General features: G+C 37.2%; 1 pseudogene; it reads right to left on the reverse strand.

Moving 5' to 3' along the window:
• Nucleotides 1-3,020: 3,020 nt before the first annotated feature.
• On the reverse strand, nucleotides 3,021-24,347 carry LOC109166681 (annotated as a pseudogene).

The raw sequence follows: 24,347 nt of genomic DNA on the forward strand, positions 1-24,347 counted from the left end.
GCCACCGCTACCCACACACCACCCAGCCACGTCCCGCCAACCGCCCAGCCGTCGCCAAACTGGCCAGCCACCGCGCCACCACCATAACCACGCCGAGCACAAGAAACCCTCGCCGGAGCCGCCGTCCGCCGCGCTCGCCGGAAGTCTCGCCGGAATTCTCGTCGGAACTCCCACCGGAAAACCACCCCAATCGTAACCACTCCAAACAATGCCGAAGAAGCCCGTCGGTACCCGAGTCCCGGAATGGAACGACGCCAAATATACGGTGATCAGAGGTAAAGCACTCGAACCCGACCAATTCTCTCCAAAGTTGGTAGATATGCTTAGATTCCAAGGCCTTTTGGATACTTATCTCATGATTAAAGGGGATACGTACCCGGAATTGGTAAAGGAGTTCTATTGCCATTTGGTGGCCACCAAACGGGGGGACAAGTTGGAAATCACTTCCAAGGTCCGGGGCAAGGAAATAGTGCTCTCCAAGGGCCGCTTGGCTAAACTCCTGAAACTGACCACCACGGGTGTGTCAGACTATGATCGAAAGGCATGGGTCAGTACCCGGGACACAGGGTACGAGGATTACCTCGGGTATTTGCTAGGAAGAGAAGGTGGTTTTACTTCGGCCACAAGGCCAAACAAGAAGTTACTAACCGCCAAGCAGAAACTGCTAGTTATGATTGTGTCCGACAGCTTGTTGCCCACTAACAACAAGAGCAAGGATGTGGGAAGCTTGGAATGCACCTTTGCCTATTTCCTTAAGCATAAGGTCAAGTTCAACTTACTCGCCCTTATGTTGAAACACATGGAATTCTGTAAATCCAGCAACCGGCTCAGCTTACCCTACGGGATGATCCTAAGTTGGATCATGGAAAGAAAGGGAGTGGAACTAAGCCGGACTGAAGCCAGACCCATGGGTGGGATGGTTTTCAATGCCCAAAACCTCCACCGCAACGACATCTACTATGTCGGAGAAGGACAATACATCACCCTCGAGGAGGTCTTACATCCTGCATTATTCGCTGACAGTTGTACTTAACGCGTTGGAGTGGGTTACTAGCATTATTCGCTGACAGTTGTTATACCGAATGTTTTTCAGGTGATGAGCATTAGCTTCGGAGCCCGCTAATCAGAGCCTTGGACTTAGCTTAATTATCCTTAGCTCAGTAGTTGGCCTGTGCGCCTTGGGACTATATTTGAATATTGAATTAAGGTTTTATTATGCTTAGTTAGCTTAGCGTGTGCACCTAGGTTCTCAAACCTAGTTGTGGCATAGCACCCCGACAGTTATGGTTAGCTCTATGCTCTGTTTGGGATTCAATCAATGGATTTGCCTTTATTTTATAAGTTTTAAATATCTCAGAATTTAGGGGTGTTACAATGGCGGTAAGCAATCCTTCTTGCAGCGCCCGCGTAGCCGCCGGTAGGGGCAAACGAATCTCCCTTTGGCCGACGGAAACTGTACCGCCAATGCACCGCCTTCAGTGATCGCGAGCCAATGCACCGCCTTCAATGATCGCGAGATCGGCCGCTGAAAATCCCTCAGCCCCACCGTCGATGCTCTAGGCCTGGCGATCGTGGCCGATTCGCTGATCAACCTCTTGAACGCTCTCGCGATCTAGGGCTTCGTCAATGATGGTTGTGGCAGTGATCTGAAGGTCTGGTCAAGGAATTGACAATGATTGACGATCAATCTGAAATTCTATTATTGGAAATCATATGATCTCCATACACCTCCAATAAATCACTTGCGAGATTTAGAATCAGAATCGTCCAAATCTCAAAAAGAAAAAAAACATTCCAAACAACTCTCAATTCACCAAGGCGCACTACAAGAAAAATGCACATAGACAACGGTTAATAATCGTTGTCGTAGGGGTATAATTTCTGTTGTTGAAGTCGGTGTTGTTGTAAGTCTCGCACATAGATAACGGTTTTTTAACCGTTGTCTTTTCTAGAAACAACAACGATTGTTTAACTGTTGTGTATTAAGTGTTGTTGAAGCCGGTGTTGGTGTAAGTCACGCACATAGACAACGGTTAATAACCGTTGTCTTTTCTAGAAACGACAACGGTTTTTTAACTGTTGTCTATTAAGTGTTGTTGAAACCGGTGTTGTTAAAAGTCACGCACATAGACAACGGTTTTAAACCGTTGTCTTTTCTTTCTAGAAAAGACAACGGTTTTTTAACCGTTGTCTATTAAGTGTTGTTAAAACCGGTGTTGTTAAAAGTCACGCACATAGACAACGATTTTTAACCGTTGTCTTTTCTATAAACGACCACGGTGTTTTAACCGTTGTCTATTAAGTGTTGTTGAAACCGGTGTTGTTAAAAGTCATGAACATAGACAACGGTTTTAAACCGTTGTTGTTTCTTTCAAAGACAACGGTTTTTGACCCGTTATCTATTCAATGTTGTTAAAACCGGTGTTGTTAAAAGTGATGCACATAGACAACGGTTTTTAACTGTTGTCTTTTCTTTAAAAGACAACAGTTATAAACTGTTATCTATTGTGTGTTGTTGAAACCGCTGTTGTCACGCCCATAAACTGTTGTCTTTTGTAAAAAAGACAACAGTTTCAAATTATTGTCTATTGTAAAATAGACAACGGTTTTTAAACGTCGTCTCAACGGTTTTTAACCGTTTTTAACCTGCTTAAATTTTAATCATATAAATAATCAATTTATCCATTCACCATGGCCAAGTGTAGTTAGATAATTTTGCACAAGTTAAGGTTCAAAATACAAAAGAACTAATTAACAAGTCTAAATACTTTCATGACCAATTCAAATCGAATCATATATCATCCAAGTCATAATACTACAAAAAACAATTCCACAAACCAAATCTAAATGATCACAACGTTCTAATGATCAAATCATACATACTCCCTATTGATGTATTAAAAATGGATGCAGTGCAGCAATTTGACCTGGGTGGAATGAAGGTTGGCATCCCAAGTAAAGATGAAGGAGCTAGTGGAACGCCATGGAGATCACTCTAGCATTTAAAAGAAAAGATATAGTTATGCAAGCACTTTCAAGTAAAATATACACATCTTACTGACATGTCTACCAAACAACGAATGCCGGCCCTCAGCAATAAGTTCCCCTGTGAACTTGTTCCTCACCAGCACACTCGTTCCGGAGTACCCTCCTCTTTTACCTAAGCATCGTCCGACAATCTCCAATTCGTCCTGTCAGTAAGCCATAAGAAGAGGTAGGCGTAAAATTAGTAATCCAACAAGTACGATTTACGTTTAAAACCAGCCCATGATGGAAAGCTAAACAGGTAAAACAACACTTAGTAATCAATCAAACAAAACTAGACCATGGTGGAAAGCTAAACAAGAAAAAGAGGAATTCAAACACATAAGCAAATGCCAGCTTTAAGTTCAAATTGTGAAGCCTAGGAAAGAACATTGTATCATAGAGTTTTCCCTTCTGTTGTGTTCTCACGTCACGGGCAAGAAAACATAAGGAAAATTGAATACAGAATAACAATTGGAAAATAAAGAGAAGAAACACTAGGTTTGCTTGAGACCCAAAACTCCCTCAGACCCTTTTTGGGATTCAATTTCTGCTTGCATTATTCTCAATAATACTCCCTTTTTATAGGGTAAAATACAACTCATAGAATGGCTAAATAAGCTAAGTAATCTGCTGAAATCTTCTAGTTTATTTCTAAATAATTAAACTGCCTAAATTAATTCGAAGACTAAGAATAATAAGTTAAGTAACTATTTAGTAATTTCTGAATAACTATTTATTAGTTTCTAAATAACTATTTAGTAATTTATTAATATCTAAACTATGTAATATAATAAAATAAGACTTCCTAAAATCCTAGTCCCAAGCATGTATCATTACTCCCCTCTTGGACCACAAGCTTGTCCTCAAGCTTGATAACCTCGTGCAGTTGTAGCCAACACCTCTAACGATCAAATGGCCTCCTCAAAAGAAGTACAAATGGAAGAACCTCAACTGGCATTCTACATATCAATGGAGGAGCAAATAGTGGTGAGGAAGACCCCAAACTTGGACATCCTTTGAAGGATTTAGTTGGAACAGCAACATTGGATGATGAGAGAGACACCAAAGATGAAGGCTGACCAATACCGTACAACACAACCCTTAAATGAGATGGGGTTGGAGAGTGGTGAAATAACCCTCTCAAGCATAGGACGGTTTTTGGAAAGGGCACAACCTCAATTTCAGTAGAGTCAGCAGCCTTTTGTGTTGAATCAACATGAGGCTGATCGACTGAAACGTTGGTTTGCATCGGCACTATCTCCACATGTGGGTGGTCAACAATGATTATTGATGATTCAAGTGAAGTGGTCGCATCCTCTGTTTGCTTAATTTTGGAGAGAATCGACGGAAGCAAGTCCTTCAGGTCAACGGAAAATTTGCGTAAAACTTTGTCTAAGTGTTTCAACACAGTCGCTATTTCTGTGAGAGCTTCAAACACCGACTGAGTGATGCCCATGACGCCGGCAACGGAACCAATGTTGTGTTCTCACGTCACGGGCAAGAAAACATAAGGAAAATTGAATACAGAATAACAATTGGAAAATAAAGAGAAGAAACACTGGGTTTGCTTGAGACCCAAAACTCCCTTAGACCCTTTTTGGGATTCAATTTCTGCTTGCATTATTCTCAATAATACTCCCTTTTTATAGGGTAAAATACAACTCATAAAATGGCTAAATCAGTTAAGTAATCTGCTGAAATCTTCTAGTTTATTTCTAAATAATTAAACTACCTAAATTAATTCGAAGACTAAGAATAATAAGTTAAGTAACTATTTAGTAATTTCTAAATAACTATTTATTAGTTTTTAAATAACTATTTAGTAATTTATTAATATCTAAACTATGTAATATAATAAAATAAGACTTCCTAAAATCCTGGTCCCAAGCATGTATCACCTTCCTAGTTCCAGGATCAATGCTGTTTCTGTTTATTTTCTTCTTCCCCCTCCCCCTCATCTTTTTTCTATCGCAACAGGGATGATTGCAGCTTTAACGATTCTAACACTCCATTATCAGCCTTACTTAAGATGGAATGCATTTTATCCCTTTCTTTCATCTTAATTAGATAATAATAGTATTTTCCAGTGGCATTGCATCTCCAACAACAACATGATATGGCTTGAGAAAACCCCGATTCTCTTCTTTCTATAAAACTGAAGAGAATTCTACTTAGATTGGAGAGTATGAAACACAAGCACCTTGCTTCTAAACCTTAATAAAAAAAAGTAAAAATACATTTTTCCAATTTGTAGCCTATAGACTATACTAGTTTTTTACGCGCATTGCGCGATTGGAATAATGCCCAATATTTTTCTTAAATAAGTATTTTAAAATATATCAAGGCAAGATTATATTAGAATTGTTCATGCATAGATAATTGAATGTTGAATTTGCATATTTAAATTGGTAATTCTAAGTTTACAAATGCAAGATAATATAGTCAAGATTGATTATAATTGTCAATAAAATAATTGTATGGGTATGGTTGAAACCAAATACGGGACATAAGGGAGGGCAAATAAAAATTAAAGCATCAAATATTAAATATATACTAATATTGTTTGAGGAGATTCTGGCAGTAGGATTTGTGGTAATGTTGTAGTTATAATTCTATATTAAACTTTAATATTAGAATTAGACTAACGGTGAATTAACGGTACTTAATGGAAAAGTTAACGGATCGGATAATTATATAATTAAGGATAAATTAGGAAATCTCAAAGAAAAATTTAAAATTTGAAAATCTCAAAGAAAAATTAAAATCTGAACAATCTGAACTATTCATTTGATTTAATAATTTGACGGTCATTTTTTCTACCCAATGTTTATAATTAAATAAATATTTGAAAGTATATATAAATGCAAGATTATATATGAGAAGTTCAACATAAGTAATTCAATGTCTAATTTGTTTATTTAAATATGTAATTCATAATATATGAATACAATGTAATATAGGAGATTCATTATAATAGTTACTAAACTTTTTTTTTTAAATAGTAACCAAGTATTTTTGTTGCAAAGGATTCTACTATATTTAATGAATGCACATATATACACGATCAATGAATGAATCAACGGTAACGGTCCTTTAAGTGTTTTGCTCCGTGTTCATTTAGTTCAACCATTATTTATGAATAAATTATTATGGTTAAAGAAATTCCTAATTTAAAAAATTTAGATGTAATAAAAATTTAAAATTTTTAATTATAATGTAACCCAAATATATTGGATGATGGGTAAATATGATGTAACCCAAAGATCAAAATGCTAAAGAAAATGTTTTGGTTATTAAACAGTTTGACGCAACAATTTGTTCCAAACCACTGAAAATACAAACATTATTGCAATTTACAATAATTTCACTTAATGTTTTTTAGAATGGTTTCATTAAAACACATCTATATTTTAAAAAAAAATTATTATAAAAGCTATTATTATTATTATTATTATTATTATTATTATTATTATTATTATTATTATATGTATACCCTTAGGTCATTTTAAATATTAATTTAAACAGCTAATTTTTTCAATATCTTTTTACCAAACGTTGATATAATTCGCTGGTCAAATCCGTTAATATAATCTGCTAACGCTAACTGCTGATTGTCAAACAATGACATTGCAAGGTAGTTTCTCACTTCAATTTGTTGTGTGATTTGAATACTCTCTTTGTCAACAGATCCCTCAAGTAGTTAATATAATTGGCTTTATTAATTTAAATTTTTTCATGGTATTAATAAAATACTTGGTAAATATGTATGTATATATATATATATATATATATATATATATATATATATATATATATATATATATATATATAACATTATTTTGTATTATAACTTTGATATTTAATTAAAAAATAGTGCACAAAAAAGATAATAGACAATGTAGTGAATATAATCAATTGATGAATTTGAATGTAAAGATTTTTTACATTGGAGAAATATAAAGATAATATAACTAATGAAATTATTTATCTTAATTAATTTATTGATAATGAATAGTTTTTTTTTAATAAAGACATTGTAGGGACAATGTAGCGAATATAATCAATTGATGAATTTGAATTTTGAATGTAAAGAATTTTTATATTGAAGAAAAATAAAGACAATATAACTAATGAAATTATTTCTCTTATTTAATTTATTGATAATGAATAATTTTTTTTTTTTGAATAAAGGCATTGTAGACACATAATTTTTAATTAAAGAAATGCATATGTATTATTTTTTGTTGTAGCTAATAAATTATTATTTAATTTAATAAGAGTAAAATAGAGTACTAATTATGCCAACTTTGATTGGGATGTAGTTCGAACTTAAGACCTTTCTTATTAAAATTAATAAGTTAACGGTGAACTAACAGAAATTAACGGAAAAGATAATATTTAACGGAAAAGTTAACGGATAATCATATTTATTAAGGATAAATTAGAAAATCTCGAAGGAAAAAATAAAATTTGATCAATCTGAACCATTCATTTGATTAAAAAATTCGACCGCCATTTTTTCTACCCATTATAGGCCTAACTCTCTTGGGCTTTTATTAGTATAGTAGATAGTATAGTAGATTAAAAAATTCGACCGCCATTTTTTCTACCCCATTATAGGCTTAACTCTCTTGGGCTCTTATTAGTATAGTAGATATACACCGGGTGAAATGATGCAATTCCTGGGACTAAAATTCAGAAGTTGCAGTTCAAGTGTGAAATCAATCAGGAATGGGTCTTCAGATCAGTGTGAAACACTTACCCAAAATCCAAATAGCTTAAAGTAACAAATTAAAGATGATAACATAATTATAGAGATAAAGGATGAAGAAATAAAGGTAAATCAGAAGAAATTCATAAACTGTTGAGAATGAAGATACGAGAGAAGGGGAAGCTTACATCACACTTTGCAGCAGAAAGGTAAGAGATTGACATGTCCACAGAAACATTCATGGGGCTCCACGTGTACAACCGCACCTCCCACTTCATCAACCAGGTTCGCAATCGCACCCGATGCTAATTTCCCTTCTCTGTCCTACAAAAATTGAATTAAAATTAAAATATTTCTCCAATTATCGACAACTCAGAAACATCAAAAACAAAGAAGAAATCTTTGAAGAAAATGGAAGAGGATTGTTCTCACGGTGAGGCGAAGAGGGAATCTGAAAGTGCAGGAAACGAAGCCGGGTTCGACTCGGTCAACTCGGATGCCTCTTATGGCGTAGTACTCATAGAATAATAATAATCTTATCTTACTCTATATATTAGCAAAATGTTTTTTGCCAATCAATTTCCCGCCTAAATGAAATTGCATCATTTTAAGGTATATAATGCAGCATATTTATCTATTTTCAATACATATTAATCTACAATTATTGTTATTTAATGATAAAGCTGGTAATACATTCCAGTATTTTTAAGTTAACATTTTATTATATAAATTAATTTATTGTTTACTGAAAAAAAAAATTAGAGTATCCGATTTAAAAAAATAAGATTAACCTATTTTTTTTATTCTTACAATTTTGTTGATCGACAACAATTTAATTGTTCATTCTAATATAGTTGAGAGGGAAAATTTTTTTTAAAAAAAGTTACGAAATTGAAAAAAAGTTTTTTAAAATTTAAATCAGTTGCATGAACAATAATATTGGAGAGACCAATAAGTTTAAACAAATAATTATTGAACTGATATTAAGTAATTAGAAAATATGATGTATTTCTTAATTTCGTTTTAAACAATAAGTCTTACCTGAAGATGATACTGTATTTATTAGTTTATTTTAGATCTGCTCCGGTCACCCGATTTTTCAGATCGGCATTTGGGGAATAAAGCAATTCCACAACGGCCAAAAGCTACGGTCAGATTATCTGAAAAGTTTTTTAGCAGTGGATTACTTGGACGTGCGATGATTTAAAATCGAGTGTGTCAAGACGCCGGAAACAGAGAAGGTTCGCGTAAGTCAATGAACATTTTAGAGAGAATGACGAACGCAACAGAGTAGACGGAAGCGCAATCGTAAAAAAATATGGATTAGGGTTTGGTAATCAGGTTTTATAATTGGGTTAATGGGCTCGGGTATTGGGCTGAAATGCAACGTAACTGGGTTATATGGATAGATAATTAAATGTTTATTGGGCTTAGCATTGCAGGCTTTATTTTTTCTTTCATGTCATGAAATATTTCATATTTAGTTTAGATTTATATATGTTGTACGTATATAATTATTATAATTAATCAATGTTTAAGAAAAGATTTTCGTAGTTAGTTTCAATGTATGATGATGATACTGTATTTTTTATTTATATATTGTCAAGTATATGTACTATAGGCTTTAATTGCAAATCATATTAATAAATATTTTTATATATAAGAAAATTTAATTTCATAATTTTTTATTGTATATTGTTTGATTTCCTAATTTTTAATTTTTTTTTTTATAAAAATGTGTGTGTGTGTGTATAATTATTTTAATGTACACTTTTTAAAACTCATGTGGTATGTTATAACACAATTCTTTATAATATATGCTAACAGTATGCGATGTTCGATATAACAACTAATTTAGTATTGTTAAAGAAAAATACATTTCAGAATAAATTTTAATTTCATGATTAATATTTTATTTTATTGTTTTTAAAATATTATCAATAATAAAGTTACTTAAATTTTATGCCGTGCATCGCACGGGGCAAAAACTAATAATAATAATAATAATAATAATAATAATAATAATAATAATCCACAACATAATATACACAGTATACAGGTCTTGTCTCATAAACTAACCTAATAATCTACAACTAACCTAGGGTTTAAGAACATTCATAGCTTTCAAATATGGAAATTCAACAATACAATTAAGAAATTAGGGATTAGGGTTTTAAAAAAAAAAATTGATGACTAACATGTAGCGACGCCGACGGCGGTGGCCGGCCGGCGAGCAGGGCCGTATTTTAAATTTTGGTGGCCCTGTTCTGGTAAATAAATGTGGCCCTACCAAAATCACAATTTTTAAAATCAATACATGCAAGTTTCGAACCTTTGACCTCCAAGTTAAAATACAATAAATATACATTTTTACCATCTCTTCATAGAACCTTTTAAGTTTAATTGAAAACTCTTAATTTTTATTTCTAAACTAGCTAGGTAAAAATTAAATATTTGACCTATAAAATTTGGGGCCCCTCTAAAATTGGGGGCCCTGTGCGGTAGCCCAGCTTGCACAGCCTAAAATCCGGCCCTGCCGGCGAGGGAGAAACAGCGTCGGTGTTTTTCGCTAGTGCGGTGATGGCCCCGGCGGTTACCACTTTGTTGGCGAGAGATTGAAGTCCGCCGACGATTACCACTGTGTTCTCGCCTGTTTTTCGCTGTGTGTTTTGCAGAGGGCCGCTACTGAGTTTTGTTTTTGCAAAGGGCCGCCGTGTGAGTTTCAAGCTATTTGCGAAGGAACTGAATTTTTTTCGCGCTAAGTGTTAGGAATTTTTATTTGGGAGGGAATTGAATTTTTTTCACTAAGTGTACTGTGTGAGTTTTTTTTGGGAGGGAAACAAAAAACTTAAAATGAAGGAAGATATATATAATAGTATTTTATCCGTACGATGCACGGTATGAAAAATTTAAGTATAATGTTATGGTCTCATATCAACTATTATTTTGACTACAAAAAGTTAATTAGCACTAATAGAAAAAAAAAAACTAATCAACACTTGGGAATATGAACATCGTAAATTATAAACATAAAGTTCTGTAATTGTGAATATAGATCAGAGTTATTCAATCATTATCAATATGCATTTCAATTCAAAAATTATGAATATATAGTTTGGTAATTATGAACAGAGAGCTAGCTAATTAAGATCGCGGCAAAAGAAATGTGATATAGCTAACTGTACGACATCGATCAACTACTCTTTCATATCCATTCTCAACGTGTCCCAGGCATGCCAGGAGAGTCGATTACCAACATAGCTAACCGTGTTAGTCATGCGCTAGCCGGAAGGGTCGATTACCAACATATAACTAACCTTGTCAGTCATGCGCTAGCCGGAAGGGTCGATTACCAACATATAGCTAACCTTGTTAGTCATGCGCTAGCCGGAAGAGTCGATTACCAACCTCGGCCCCTATCATACCGCCCTTAACCCCTACACATCATACCGCACCATTATGAACACCACCCCATATTGTTTTTTATACTTGATAATTATTATTATTTTTTTGAATTCATAGATTGGTCTTAATTGTAATATAATTGAAAATAAAACTTTAATAAATTTACTTTGAAATTTTGGTGAATAATTTTATATTTAAATATGAACGAAAATAGAACTATTAAATTAACTTTTGAATTGTATTCTTTCTTTGTTAAATTATAGTAAAAGATAAGGTGTAACACTTTAGTACACAAGAGTTGGTGTCATTTGGTGGATTTAGCTTTCTTTGTTATGTTAAAGGTCTTGAGTTCTATCCTTCGCAAACTGGTAATATACTAGATGTTGCGTTTAAGTAAACAAGTGTTGGTGTGGCTTGGTGGGTTTAGCTTAGTTTATTATGTTAGAGGTTTTAGGTTTTATTCTTCTTGGGAGGAATTCTTCAACTATTTTCTAAATTTGTTGTCTTGTTTTTCACAAACAACACAGAAGCAACCTAGTTATATACCAGATGTTGCACCTTTAAATATAAGAGTTTGTGTCGCTTAGTTGGTTATACTATGTACTTGTTAAGTTTGAGGTCATAGGTTTAATTCTTGTTATTAACATCCTAGTTTTTATTTTATATTTTAAAATCGTTGTCTTTTAAAGACAACATACCAAAGACAACGGTTAAATAAAACCGTTGTCTTAAACAAATAAAGAACGCGCAACGACAACGGTTATATAAAATCATTGTCGTTTTAGTGTTGTGTATTCGAGTGCGCTTAACGATAACACACCAACGACAACGGTTAAATAAAATCGTTGTCTTTTTTTTTTAAAGAGCGCACAAAGACAACGGTTTTAAACAACCGTTGTCTTTCTAGTGTTGTGTATTCCAGTGCGCTTAAAGACAACACACCAACGACAACAGTTAAAAAAACCGTTGTCTTATTTTAAAAAAACGTACATAGACAACGGTTTTAATAAACCGTTGTCGTTGTGGTGTTGTCTTTTCACAAAATGCACAAAGACAACACACCTATAACAACGGTTAAGTAAAAACCGTTGTCTTTGACAAAAGTGTTACATCAAAGACAACGGTTTTGGACCAAACTATTGTCTTTTATACAAAAGACGACACTTTTCTTAAAAACTGTTGTCTTTCTAGTGTTGTCTATGTGCATTTTTCTTGTAGTGGCGGTAGATCAAAGTGTCGATAACATGTTAAATAAAGAAAACGCAAGTAAGGAGAAGAAGGAAGACACAGAGGATAGAGAGTGAAGGCATGTGTTCTCATTCATCCTTAGTCATTCTTATGGCAAGATATATATACAAGGTAAGAGTAAATATGTAGTAAATAGAAATAAGTACATCAGTTATAAAAGTTACAACATAGGTGTTACAACATGGATAATAATGTCCACAATAATATTTATAACATATATTTCAAACTTAAATAAATTTTATTACTTTTGCAATATAAAAAATTGGGATAAGGGTCAATATGCCGCCGTACTAATGTACTATACTGAAACTGAGTGAAAAGTGTAATTAGCACCCTTAATTAAGAAGTGCTTCAATTAACCCCTTCAACTATCACAAAAATTTCAATTAGCATTTTTAGAAGGTAAGAATATATCAATTATCCAGTAAATCTATTGATTTGGCTTTCTTATAAATTACACATGGGTTTTCTTTCTTTCTTTTGATGTGGCTTCCCCGTATCGCAACTCCAGCGGCTTCCAGAACTTCAAATCATACATTCTCCCATAAATCTTTTTATCTTTATAATAATTTTTCAACTAAACCTACTGCCAACAATCTTTATTTTGAAAAATTACAACAAAGACTAATTCAAAATTCACTGGAATGGCATTGTAAACCTCATTCACAATGTGAAGAAAAACCAATAGGAATATATCACCACAAACTTAAAATTCAAATAACAAGAATGGGTGTACATGTTTTTGAGAATGTACACTTTTTCATGGAATTAAAGGATCAGAAGCTTTGATTTTGAAGTCCTCCATCCACTTTAATTTCAAGTATCCAAGTCAAAGCTTCGACCAAAGTTATCTATAGAAAAATCATCGTCCACATGTCTTTCCACTCCCGAATTACAACAACAAATTTCTGAAACCAGATTTGATCTTCATCTCCTACTCCACTTTAAACATGGCAAAATAGGGATGAAGGTCTTAAATTGCATAAGCAAGTTGAGGTCGAGTTTGTTGTATCGCAGTAACGACAAGAGAGAGATTGGATAGCTTTGTTTTCAATCTAATTCACTAATATTGAAGGGCATTACTTTGTAGTTAATGTGAGATCAGAGTATAATAAATTATACAACTATATAATGTAGACATTCTTTTGTCGTTTTTCCTAATTTAGACATTTTACTTAATAAAAAGTTTGATAATCATTACATATATAAGTAAATAATATTTTATTATATGCATGAATTCTATTGAATAAAAATTCTGTTACTTTAAATCAATCAATAGTTGAAATTATTTAATACTCCATCTGTCTATTTTACATAAATTTTATATCCTAATAGTAAACATAATTTTATGAAAAATTGAATAAAAATAACTTCAATCAAGCTTCGTTAACCGAACCAAACACATAAAATGAGACAGAATGAGTATTAAAATTAGAAAAAATTGTACTTTTCGTCTATAAGTTATAGGATAATTGTAGAATTAGTCCCTAATTGTTGGTCGTACTTACTTTTTGTCTCTAAGATATCATTGACGTTGCACTTTTACTCCATTTACTAATGAAACATTAGACATGAAATTTACAACGTTATAATAGCTTAATTAGGGACAAAAAATGAACACATAAAGTTAATAAAAAGGACGAAAAGTGCAACGCCAATGATAGCATAGGGACGCAAAGTAAGCACGGTCAACCGTTATTAGGGATCAATTTTACAATTACCTTAGAACTTAGGGACGAAAATTGCAATTTTTCCTTAATATTATATAAATTCATTTGAGTACAAATAAGAAAAATACAATTTAAAGTTCAATGAACCGAAAAATTAAATTCATAATGAATTAATTGAGATTTAGAGTTATTTTTTTATATAATGTTTAGATTTATTGAAGTAATTAATTTTGAATTTCAATAATTTTTTTCTTTTATTTTGGTTTTTTGAATTGTTGAATTAGACGTTTGTTTACAGTAATGCAATGTAAAAAGGTGATAATACTAATTTAAATTTGAAATTTCCTTATGTGCAATTTGTAATTGTGAAAATAATTTTACAATTGTTTGCATGTTTTTTTATTTCAATTGTCAATTAATATGCACTTATGCAGTACGTATTATGTGTATAGTTGATCATATAATTATAAAAATTTAGATTTTACGTTTAAGTAACTTTGGTATTATTAAAGTTATATTCTTTATACGATTAAAAGAATAAGTATAAGATAATATTTGTTGAATGCATAAAAATCATCTTGAATTTGTGAAAAAATAGTCTTGTATCTCATTTCATTTGTTAGTTTTTTAATGTTGTATTTATTAGGACTCTTGACGGTAATAACGTTACCGGTAAATAATAATATAACAATGCTATAAGAGAATACGATAGATTATTGCTTTTGTCTCAGTATAGAAAGTACAATGCGTCCCCTGCTCAGCTGAGGGAAGTTCTATTTATGCTAGGTCCTAATGGTAACAACATGAAGAGTCATCATTGGGGAGCTGAGCTAACGGCAAGAATATGAAGAGTCATGAATGAGGCGTTGAGGCTTTAACTCTCTCTCATCAAAGGTGGCTTCAAAGACAATAAATGTGACACCTGTTGGAATTCCTAACCGTTGGAGTTCTGCCCGTTGGGTTCCCATGTGATGCTGAGTCAACGCCCATTTGTGATCCGGGTCGGGTGCCAGCCCTATTATCCTGTCACCAGTCCCCCCTACTCCTGAGGCAACGGATGTGTTTGAGTTGACTTGGGAGTAAAGCTGAATTTGCTTGATATCGTGAGAATCCCGATTGATCCCGAGTATGTGATTTTATTTTCCAAATCACACATGAATTTTTTTTTTTTAATGCTGGGACGGACTTCGGCGTTGGCCGAGACGGGCGCCTCGGCCAACCCCTCGACTGATCGTGGCCGAGGCGTCTCCTCGACCAATCGTGGCCGAGGCGTGCGCCTCGGCTGACCGTGGCCGAGGCGTCGCCTCGACCGACCGTGGCCGAGGCGTCGCCTCGACCGATCGTGGCCGAGGCGTCGCCTCGACCGATCGTGGCCGACATCGTGGCCGAGGCGTCGCCTCGACCGACCGTGGCCGAGGCGTGCGCCTCGGCTGACCATGGCCGAGGCGTCGCCTCGACCTATCGTGGCCGAGGCGTCGCCTCGACCGATCGTGGCCGAGGCGTCGCCTCGACCGATCGTGGTCGAGGCGTGGCCTCGACCGATCGTGGCTAAGGCGTGCGCTTCGGCTGATCGCGGCCGAGGCGTAGCCTCGACCGATCGTGGCCAAGGCGTGCGCTTCGGCTGATCGCGGCCTAGGCGTAGCCTCGTCCGATCGTTTTTTTTTTTTTCGGGGCCGTGGCGTGCGCCTCAGCCATGTGGCCGAGGCGCGACCTCGGCCTGTGGCCGAGACGCGGCCTTGGCCATGTGGCCGAGGCGGCGCCGAGGCCATGTGGCCGAGGCGGGCGGACCGCGATTTCCAAACACCAGTTCCAAACGACTACTAGAATATTATGGAAAATACTTAATCAAATGTTCCTAGCTCCATACCCGACCGATCATCCTTACAGATGGTGTGGACTTATAGATCATTTCTGCCAATCTTTTTGCATGCTTTAACGTAACAACTGCGGGCCGCTCGCTGGTCTCCTCTGACGACCCCTATCCCGCTCGGAGTGGGGAACTTCATACACAAGTGTTCCACCGACACTATGGCCTTGAGGTTCTCCAGTGCCGGTCTCCCCAATATGATGTTGTGTGCGCAAGTGAGTTTTACCACGATGAATTCCAAGTCAAGTTTGCGAATGTTAGGGCTCGTGCCTATCTCCACTGGTAAGACCACTGACCCCTCCGTCTCTACTGAATCACCCGTAAATCCAGAGAGTGGGGTACGTACTTCTTTGAGCTGGTTCCTAAGTATCCCTAACTTGGTGAAGGCATCGTAATACATCACATTGACTGAGCTTCCCGTGTCGACTAAGAATCGGCGGATAATGACATCATTGACGTCCATCTCAATTACCAGGGCGTCACGATGGGGTAACGGGCCCTCTGGGAGGTCATCATCAGAGAAGGTGATGGCCTCCTGTCTCTGTTTCTTTTCTCTGGGAAGTCTCGCCACTTCTCCCACGTATAGCTGCCGGCTCCACTTCTTTCTTTCCGCGGGCGTGTCGCCCCCTGCAGGTCCACCATAGATAAAGTGTATGGTGTGCTTCTTTTATCGTCTGGGCGCCACCTCGGTTTCTTTCTCGCTATCACTCTGCTCAGATATTTGGTCGTGGTCTCTTTTTTTGGCGTTTGAGGTGGACGGCTCGGTGCCATCCTCATTCCTCCAGACATTTTTTGGTGGATTGTGTTGCGGCTGTTGCTGCTGCTTGGATCGCTTGACGAAATGTCGGAAGTAGCCCTGCTGGATGAGGTCTTCTATTTGTCTCTTCAAAACGTGACACTCATTCGTATCGTGTCCGGCATGCCTATGAAACCTGCAGTACTTTGGTTGGTCTGCCTTTGGGGAGACCTTCATGCACTCCTCGGGGAATTCTACCATTCACATCTCCTCAGCTTGCTTTAGAATGACACTGACGGGATGGGTAAGAGGAGTCAAATTACACAAGGGGACCAGGCGAGGCCGTTCGTGGTCTCGGCCTTTCCCTGCGGTCGGGTGGTTCGAGAGTGGTGCCTGGCTGGGTGGACCAGCTTTCCCAGGCTTCCCATCTTTCCTACCATCCTCTTCGTCCTTCTTCTTCCTGTCGACGTCCTCTGCTTCGGCATAGCGGCTAGCCGTCCTCATCAGATCTTCGTAAGAGCGGGGGTGGTGAGCGTTCAGCTGCTTGTGGAAATACCCTGATCTTAAGGCATGGATAAATATCGGGATCACCGCCTTGGAGTCGAAGTCGTAGACATTATTGACTTCCTTTTTCCATTTGATCAGGAAGTCTTTGAGGCTCTCGCCTCTATCTTGCTTCGCTACACAGAGGTGAGAGAAGGGTTTCTTGCGATGTATGCTACCGGAGAAGTATGTTAGGAAGCTCTTGGATAACTCCCCAAAGTTTTGGATCGACCCATCTGGGATGGTGTTGAACCAGTCTTGGGCCGCTCCATCCAGTGTGGACAAGAACGCTCGGCACATGATGGCGTCCCCTGCCCCGATCATTACCATAGCAGCCTTGTACCTCGTCATGTGGACACGTGGGTCAGTGGCCCCCGTGTACTCCTTGATGGCGGGCAACCTAAAGTCCTTCGGCAAAGGTACGTCCATGATGCTAGGGGAGAATGGTGCTGCCATCCGTACCTCAGGTTCCGGCGACTGCTCCCGTGCCTCCACCCTTCTTGCTAACTCCTCGATTCTTCTCTGCAGCCTCTCGACCAGGGCCGACTCGTCAGGGTGCCGACGCGGGGCCGGCTGCCGCTCCTCCATGTGTCGGCGTGGAGCTAGTTCATCGACGTGCTGTCTATCTGAGTGTCGACGCGGAGCGGGTTCCTCGACGTTCCGTCCATCCAAGTGTCGGTGTGGGACCCGCTCATCAGCGCGTTGCTTTTCCGCCGAGTGCCGACGCAGAGCCGGCTCATCGACGCGTCGCTCCTCCAAGTGTCGACGTAGGGCCGACTCATCAACGTGTCGGCGTGGGGTCGGCTCCCAAGACTCGCCCACCTCCTCTGTGGGTGATCTCTCGGCTTGTCTGTTCTCGTGTTGGCGAGGGCCTCTGGTAGAGGACCCCTCGGCCCGTGATCCTAATCTTTGCCGCACGGGCGCCCTCTGTCCCAATCGTTCTGGCGCAGATTGGGAAGGGCCTGGTTGTCGTCTGGCCGGTCCACTTCTTTGGGTCTCTACCCTTATTTGCTGGGGCCGCGGCGTGGGCACTTGGCCTTGCAGTCCCACCGCCACCTGATTTAGCGCCGCCGTCACTGCTTGCTGAATGATATCGGCGGTCACCTGGAGGTTCACGGCTTGGTTCACCCCCCCATTGTTGAGTTGGTCTCGAAGGTCCCCGAGCCTCTCGTTCACGGCTTGGTTTACCCCTCCATTGTTGAGTTGGTCTCGAAGGTCCCCGGGCCTCCCGTTGTTGAGCTGTTCTCGGAGGTCCCCTCCGCGATTGTTGGTGAGTTGGTCCCGGAGGTCACCTGAGGCATTGCCATTGTTCACGTTGCGAGAACCGTGGGAGCTGCGGGACGCCATTCTTTCAGGCTTGCTGTTGAAATAGAAAAAGAGTAGTGTTGTAGCCTGCTTGAGTATTGGACTCAGGCTCTCAATGAAAGCACCAATGACGGTAATAACGTTACCGGTAAATAATAATATAACAATGCTATAAGAGAATACGATAGATGTATTGCTTTTGTCTCAGTATAGAAAGTACAATGCGTCCCCTGCTCAGCTGAGGGAAGTTCTATTTATGCTAGGTCCTAATGGTAACAACATGAAGAGTCATCATTGGGGAGCTGAGCTAACGGCAAGAATATGAAGAGTCATGAATGAGGCGTTGAGGCTTTAACTCTCTCTCATCAAAGGTGGCATCAATGGTGGCTTCAAAGACAATAAATGTGACACCTGTTGGAATTCCTAACCGTTGGAGTTCTGCCCGTTGGGTTCCCATGTGATGCTGAGTCAACGCCCATTTGTGATCCGGGTCGGGTGCCAGCCCTATTATCCTGTCAACTCTATTATCCATATTAGACTAGGACTATATTATTCGTGTTAGACTAGGATTCTATCTAGCATCTCTATATATTCGCTCCCCGTACTCTCAGACATTATCCTTGAATACAACACAGTTATATTCTCATCTGGTATCAGTTATCTAGGGTTTTCCTTTTCCAACATCCATGTTCCTCACTTCGTAGCAGTAGCCGATGGCATCAAACCAAGATACACCGTATGAGAAGCGGTCCGATCAACGACGTGACATTGATGATCCATGTCAAATTAATTGGCTTTTTAAAAAATCTTTTGGAATTGGAATCTTAAGCCACATAAACAATAAGATCGACCAGAAATGTAAAAACACTATGCAAGCAACCTTGTAAATCCTAATTAGTAATTACCTACTAAAGTCAAAATATCTCGCTCCAAAGATTTTCATACCTCAACCTAACAAGATAGATGCAGGTTGAAAGTGCTTAACGATCTTTTAGGTTAAAACTTGTGTCTAGTACCACTTAACTATCACCACCTAACTATCAACTAATTAAACTTATTCGACTTCACCACTTCCCAAAAAGTTTTAGTTTCAACCCCTTATTATCCCCCAAACTTATGCAAGATTGTAACAGCTATATAATATAATGTTTCATTCCCCTACCGTCCATGAGCATACTTGGGTTAGTATGCCATTAGCGTTAATCTCATATATATATATTGACAATTATATGGCACTATCGCATTTAATACCATTCTTTAATTTTGTCACATTATGTGCCTAATTTTTATTTTTTAATTTTGTCACGACCAATATTTATTTATATATTAATATTATGATGAAAAATTTTATAGCGATCAACATAGTTTTTGTGGAATAGATGCAATTCACTACGAAAAAAAAGAAGATAAATTTAAAGGGTCGGATCTCTATCTTCTCTATCTAGCTTCCTTCTTTAAGTATTTCCACCTTCAACAACTTTCCTCCTCGTTCTGCTGTAGGATTTCCAACTTTTCTGGATTGGATAATCAGAATTAAGCATGCATTAATTCACAACTAAAAGAAAATATATATTATTAACTCGATCAACATGCAAGTATTAAAATGTATTGTTAGGAGTATAGCGGAATAATGCGTAAGCGAAGAATCGAAAATTGAGAATTATAGAAATTAAATAATAGGAAAATATATAAATGACATCAATAATAAGTAACAATGGAAAATATAAAATATATCATATATATATATATATATATATATATATATATATATATCTATTTTACTACTTATTCTTCTAACAAAAGTCAAATTTTTGGGCCCAACAAGAGTTTGTATTCTAAACTGCTATCAGAGGGGTTTGCTTTTATTGTGGAAATTCCGTTTTCTTTACGATTCATATTAGAGCGCAAAAAAATATTAAAATCTCAGAATTTACGATCAATTCATTCAATATTTCCTTTTTTAGAGGACAATTTCTCACATTTAAATTATGTATTAGATATACTAATACCCTACCCCCCTCATCTGGAAATCTTGGTTCAAACTCTTCACTATTGGGTGAAAGACGCTTCTTCTTTGCATCTATTACGATTCTTTCTCTACGAGTATTGCAATTTTAATATTTTCATTACTCCAAAAGAGAATATAAAGGAATTTTAATATATATATATTAATCTCTCAAAAGAGAATATAAAGGAATATATATATATATATATATATATATATATATATATATATATATATATATATATATATATATATATATATGTATATATATAAATCTACGTGAGGGAGAAAGAAAGTATGTAAGAGAATGAATTCACAATTGATATTGATGCCTTATTACAAACAAAGCAAAAGCTATTTATAGCCTAAGAAAAGAGAGAAAAACGGCATATGTATTGAGGACGTGTGGAGAGGATTGAGGACAAGCGCATGCAGATTGTGCAACATGGAGAGTGGACATAAATGTGTGGTCGGTCTTGAATATTTCTAAAGAATTTGAGCCACAATTCTAACAATCTCTACCTTGGATCAAATTTATTGTAGATTTAACAACTGGAACAGCCGACTAAACTCAAGCATGGCTTGAACTTAGCAATAAGAAAAGCTTCAGAATAGCAGGATGGATCACCATCAACTTCCTATGCGACTGAAAGAGCATAAGCAACCATATTGGTTTCATCGTCACTAGCGTACCTAGCAGGTTTCTTGATTGTCCTCCTAGGCCGATCCATAGCAATGGAATAATCTCGTTGTGGCTCGATGAGAGGTGTTGTGCTAGTAGATGCATCATCTTTAGTATTACCGTCAGCAGTAGTAACACTATCAATAGGCCTGAACTCAAACTCCACCTTTTCACCAGTACTCTGCGTCTCACCAGTACTGGGAACTTTTCCAGAAGAAAGTAGTGCATTTTCGTCAAAAGTGATATCTCGACTCAGAATGATTTTCCGAGAATCAGGAGACCATAGACGATACCCTTTTGACTCAGAGGCATAACCAAGGAAAATGCATTTGACAGCTCTCGAGTTTAATTTACCCGTACTGGAATGAGCATAAGCAGGACATCCAAAAACTCTTAAGATAGAGTAGTCAACAAGATTACCTGACCAAACTTCCTCTGGAATTTTGAAATCAAGGGATGAATGTGGAGATCTATTTACCAAATAGCAAGCAGTAGAAACAGCCTCGGCCCAAAAATCACGCCGTTTCCATAACCCAGCATTAGAGAGCATACAACGAGCTCTTTCCAATAGAGTCCTGTTCAAACGTTCGGCAACACCATTCTGCTGGGGTTTACCAGGCAAGGTCTTGTACCTGGCGATTCCATTTGCCGCACAAAAGTCATTGAAATCTGACTCACAGAACTCCAAGCCATTGTCTGTCCTGAGCTTCTTGACTTTTTTACCTGTCTGAGTCTCAACAAGTATTTTCCACTTCTTGAAAATAGAAAATGCCTGATTTTTATGTTTCAGGAAATAGACCCAGACTTTACGAGAAAAGTCATCAATAATAGACATAAAATATCTACAGCCTCCCATAGACTGGAATTTAGTTGGTCCCCATAAATCGGAATGTATGTATTCCAATACATCTTTGGTACGGTGTGTAGCAGTAGAGAAACTAACCCTCTTTTGTTTCCCAAAAACACAATGCTCACAAAATTATAATTTACCCGTACCTGAATCACCAAGGAGACCTTTCTTGCTCAGGAGATGCATGCCTTTCTCACTCATATGCCCCAGACGCATATGCCATAGTTGAGTGAGATCTGCATCAGACATCAATGAGGATACCGCTACTGAACCTGTCACAGTACTGCCATGCAAGACGTACAGGCCTCCGAAACGAGAAGCTTTCATGAGAACAATAGAGCCTTTGATGACCTTTAGAACTCCACCTTCAGCTGTGTACTTGCACCCCAGACTTTCCAAGGTACCCAAGGATATCAAATTGCGTTTCAAATAAGGAATATACCGAACATTGGTAAGAGTCCTGATAACGTTATCATGAGTTTTAATCTGCACACTTCCAATTCCACTAACCTTGCATTGGGTATTATTACCCATCAAGACAACTCCACCATCAACCGGTTCCAGAGAGACGAACCAGTCTTTGTGAGGACACATGTGGAATGTACAACCAGAGTCCAGAATCCACTCGGTTTCACTCCGTTTCTCACCGGAGCTAACAGATAACAACACATCACCATCTGAATCACTTTCAACAACACTAGCTTCAGCAGACTTCTTTTCTCTCTCTTGCTTGTTTTTCAACTTGAAGCATTCAGTCACATCATGACCATGCTTCTTGCAGTACTTACAGGATTTGTTGGACTTGGATCTAGATTTTTTATTGCTACTCTCTGTTTCAAGTGAATGACCCCTTACAGTCAAGCCTTCACCTTTGTCCTCAGACTTAATTTCAAAGTCAAACTTTTCTTTGGACAATAGGTTTGACTTAACATTGTCGAAAGTAAGGGTATCACTACTATTACCATACAGCATAATTTCTTTGAAATGCTTGTATGATTTAGGGAGAGAGACAAGCAATAAAACAGCACGATCCTCATCGTCAATTATGACATCAATATTTTCCAAGTCCAATAAAATAGAATTGAATTCATCCAAGTGAGATTTAATAGAAGTACCTTCCGTCATACGGATTGTGTACAGACGCTCCTTCAGGCGTAGCGTGTTCGCCAGAGTTTTGGCCATGTAAAGCGTATCCAGCTTGGACCATAAATCTGACGCAGTCGTCTCACTTACTACCTCATGTAGAACCTCTTTAGACAAGCACAAAAGAATGGTTGAACGTGCCTTGTCATCCAAATCTTCCCAATTTTCATCTGTCATTGTAGCCGGTTTCTTCTTCTTCCCAGCTAGCGCTTTCTTCAAACCGTTCTGGGTTAGAACGGCTTCCATCTGAACCTTCCAAATAGAAAAGCTAATTTTCCCGTCGAACTTCTCGATATCGAACTTAGTAACAGTCGACATCTTTAAAAATAATTCTCAAATAAACCGCTCTGATACCACTTGTTAGGAATATAGCGGAATAATGCGGAAGCGAAGAATCGAAAATTGAGAATTATAGAAATTAAATAATAGGAAAATATATAAATGACATCCATAATAAGTAACAATGGAAAATATAAAATATATCATATATATATATATATATATATATATATATATATATATATATATATATATATATTAATCTCTCAAAAGAGAATATAAAGGAATATATATATGTATATATATAAATCTACGTGAGGGAGAAAGAAAGTATGTAAGAGAATGAATTCACAATTGATATTGATGCCTTATTACAAACAAAGCAAAAGCTATTTATAGCCTAAGAAAAGAGAGAAAAACGGTATATGTATTGAGGACGTGTGGAGAGGATTGAGGACAAGCGCATGCAGATTGTGCAACATGGAGAGTGGACATAAATGTGTGGTCTTGAATATTTCCAAAGAATTTGAGCCACAATTCTAACATGTATTATAAATATTGAATACATACATGCAATGCATTCATGAGAATATGTATATACCTAAAGCTTCTTCTATATATTCGCGAATTTTGTGGCGCTCTATAGTCATCCACTCAATTATCGTTTGAATCACCTCATCAACTATATCTAGGTCCCTAGTAAAGCTTTCAGCATCTGAAGATTCAGATTCAGTTTCAAAGTTAAACACATCATTTTAATGTTATGCGTGTTTTTGGTATATATATATACAGAAAAAAGGAGATCTATATACCTGCAATTCCCACAAGTTTCCGAAGTTCTTGGTTGTGTTCTTTCAAAAGTAAAGAACATTTCAT

This window comes from Ipomoea nil, unplaced genomic scaffold (assembly GCF_001879475.1).
Source record: "Ipomoea nil cultivar Tokyo-kokei standard unplaced genomic scaffold, Asagao_1.1 scaffold3104, whole genome shotgun sequence".
Classification (NCBI taxonomy): domain Eukaryota; kingdom Viridiplantae; phylum Streptophyta; class Magnoliopsida; order Solanales; family Convolvulaceae; genus Ipomoea; species Ipomoea nil.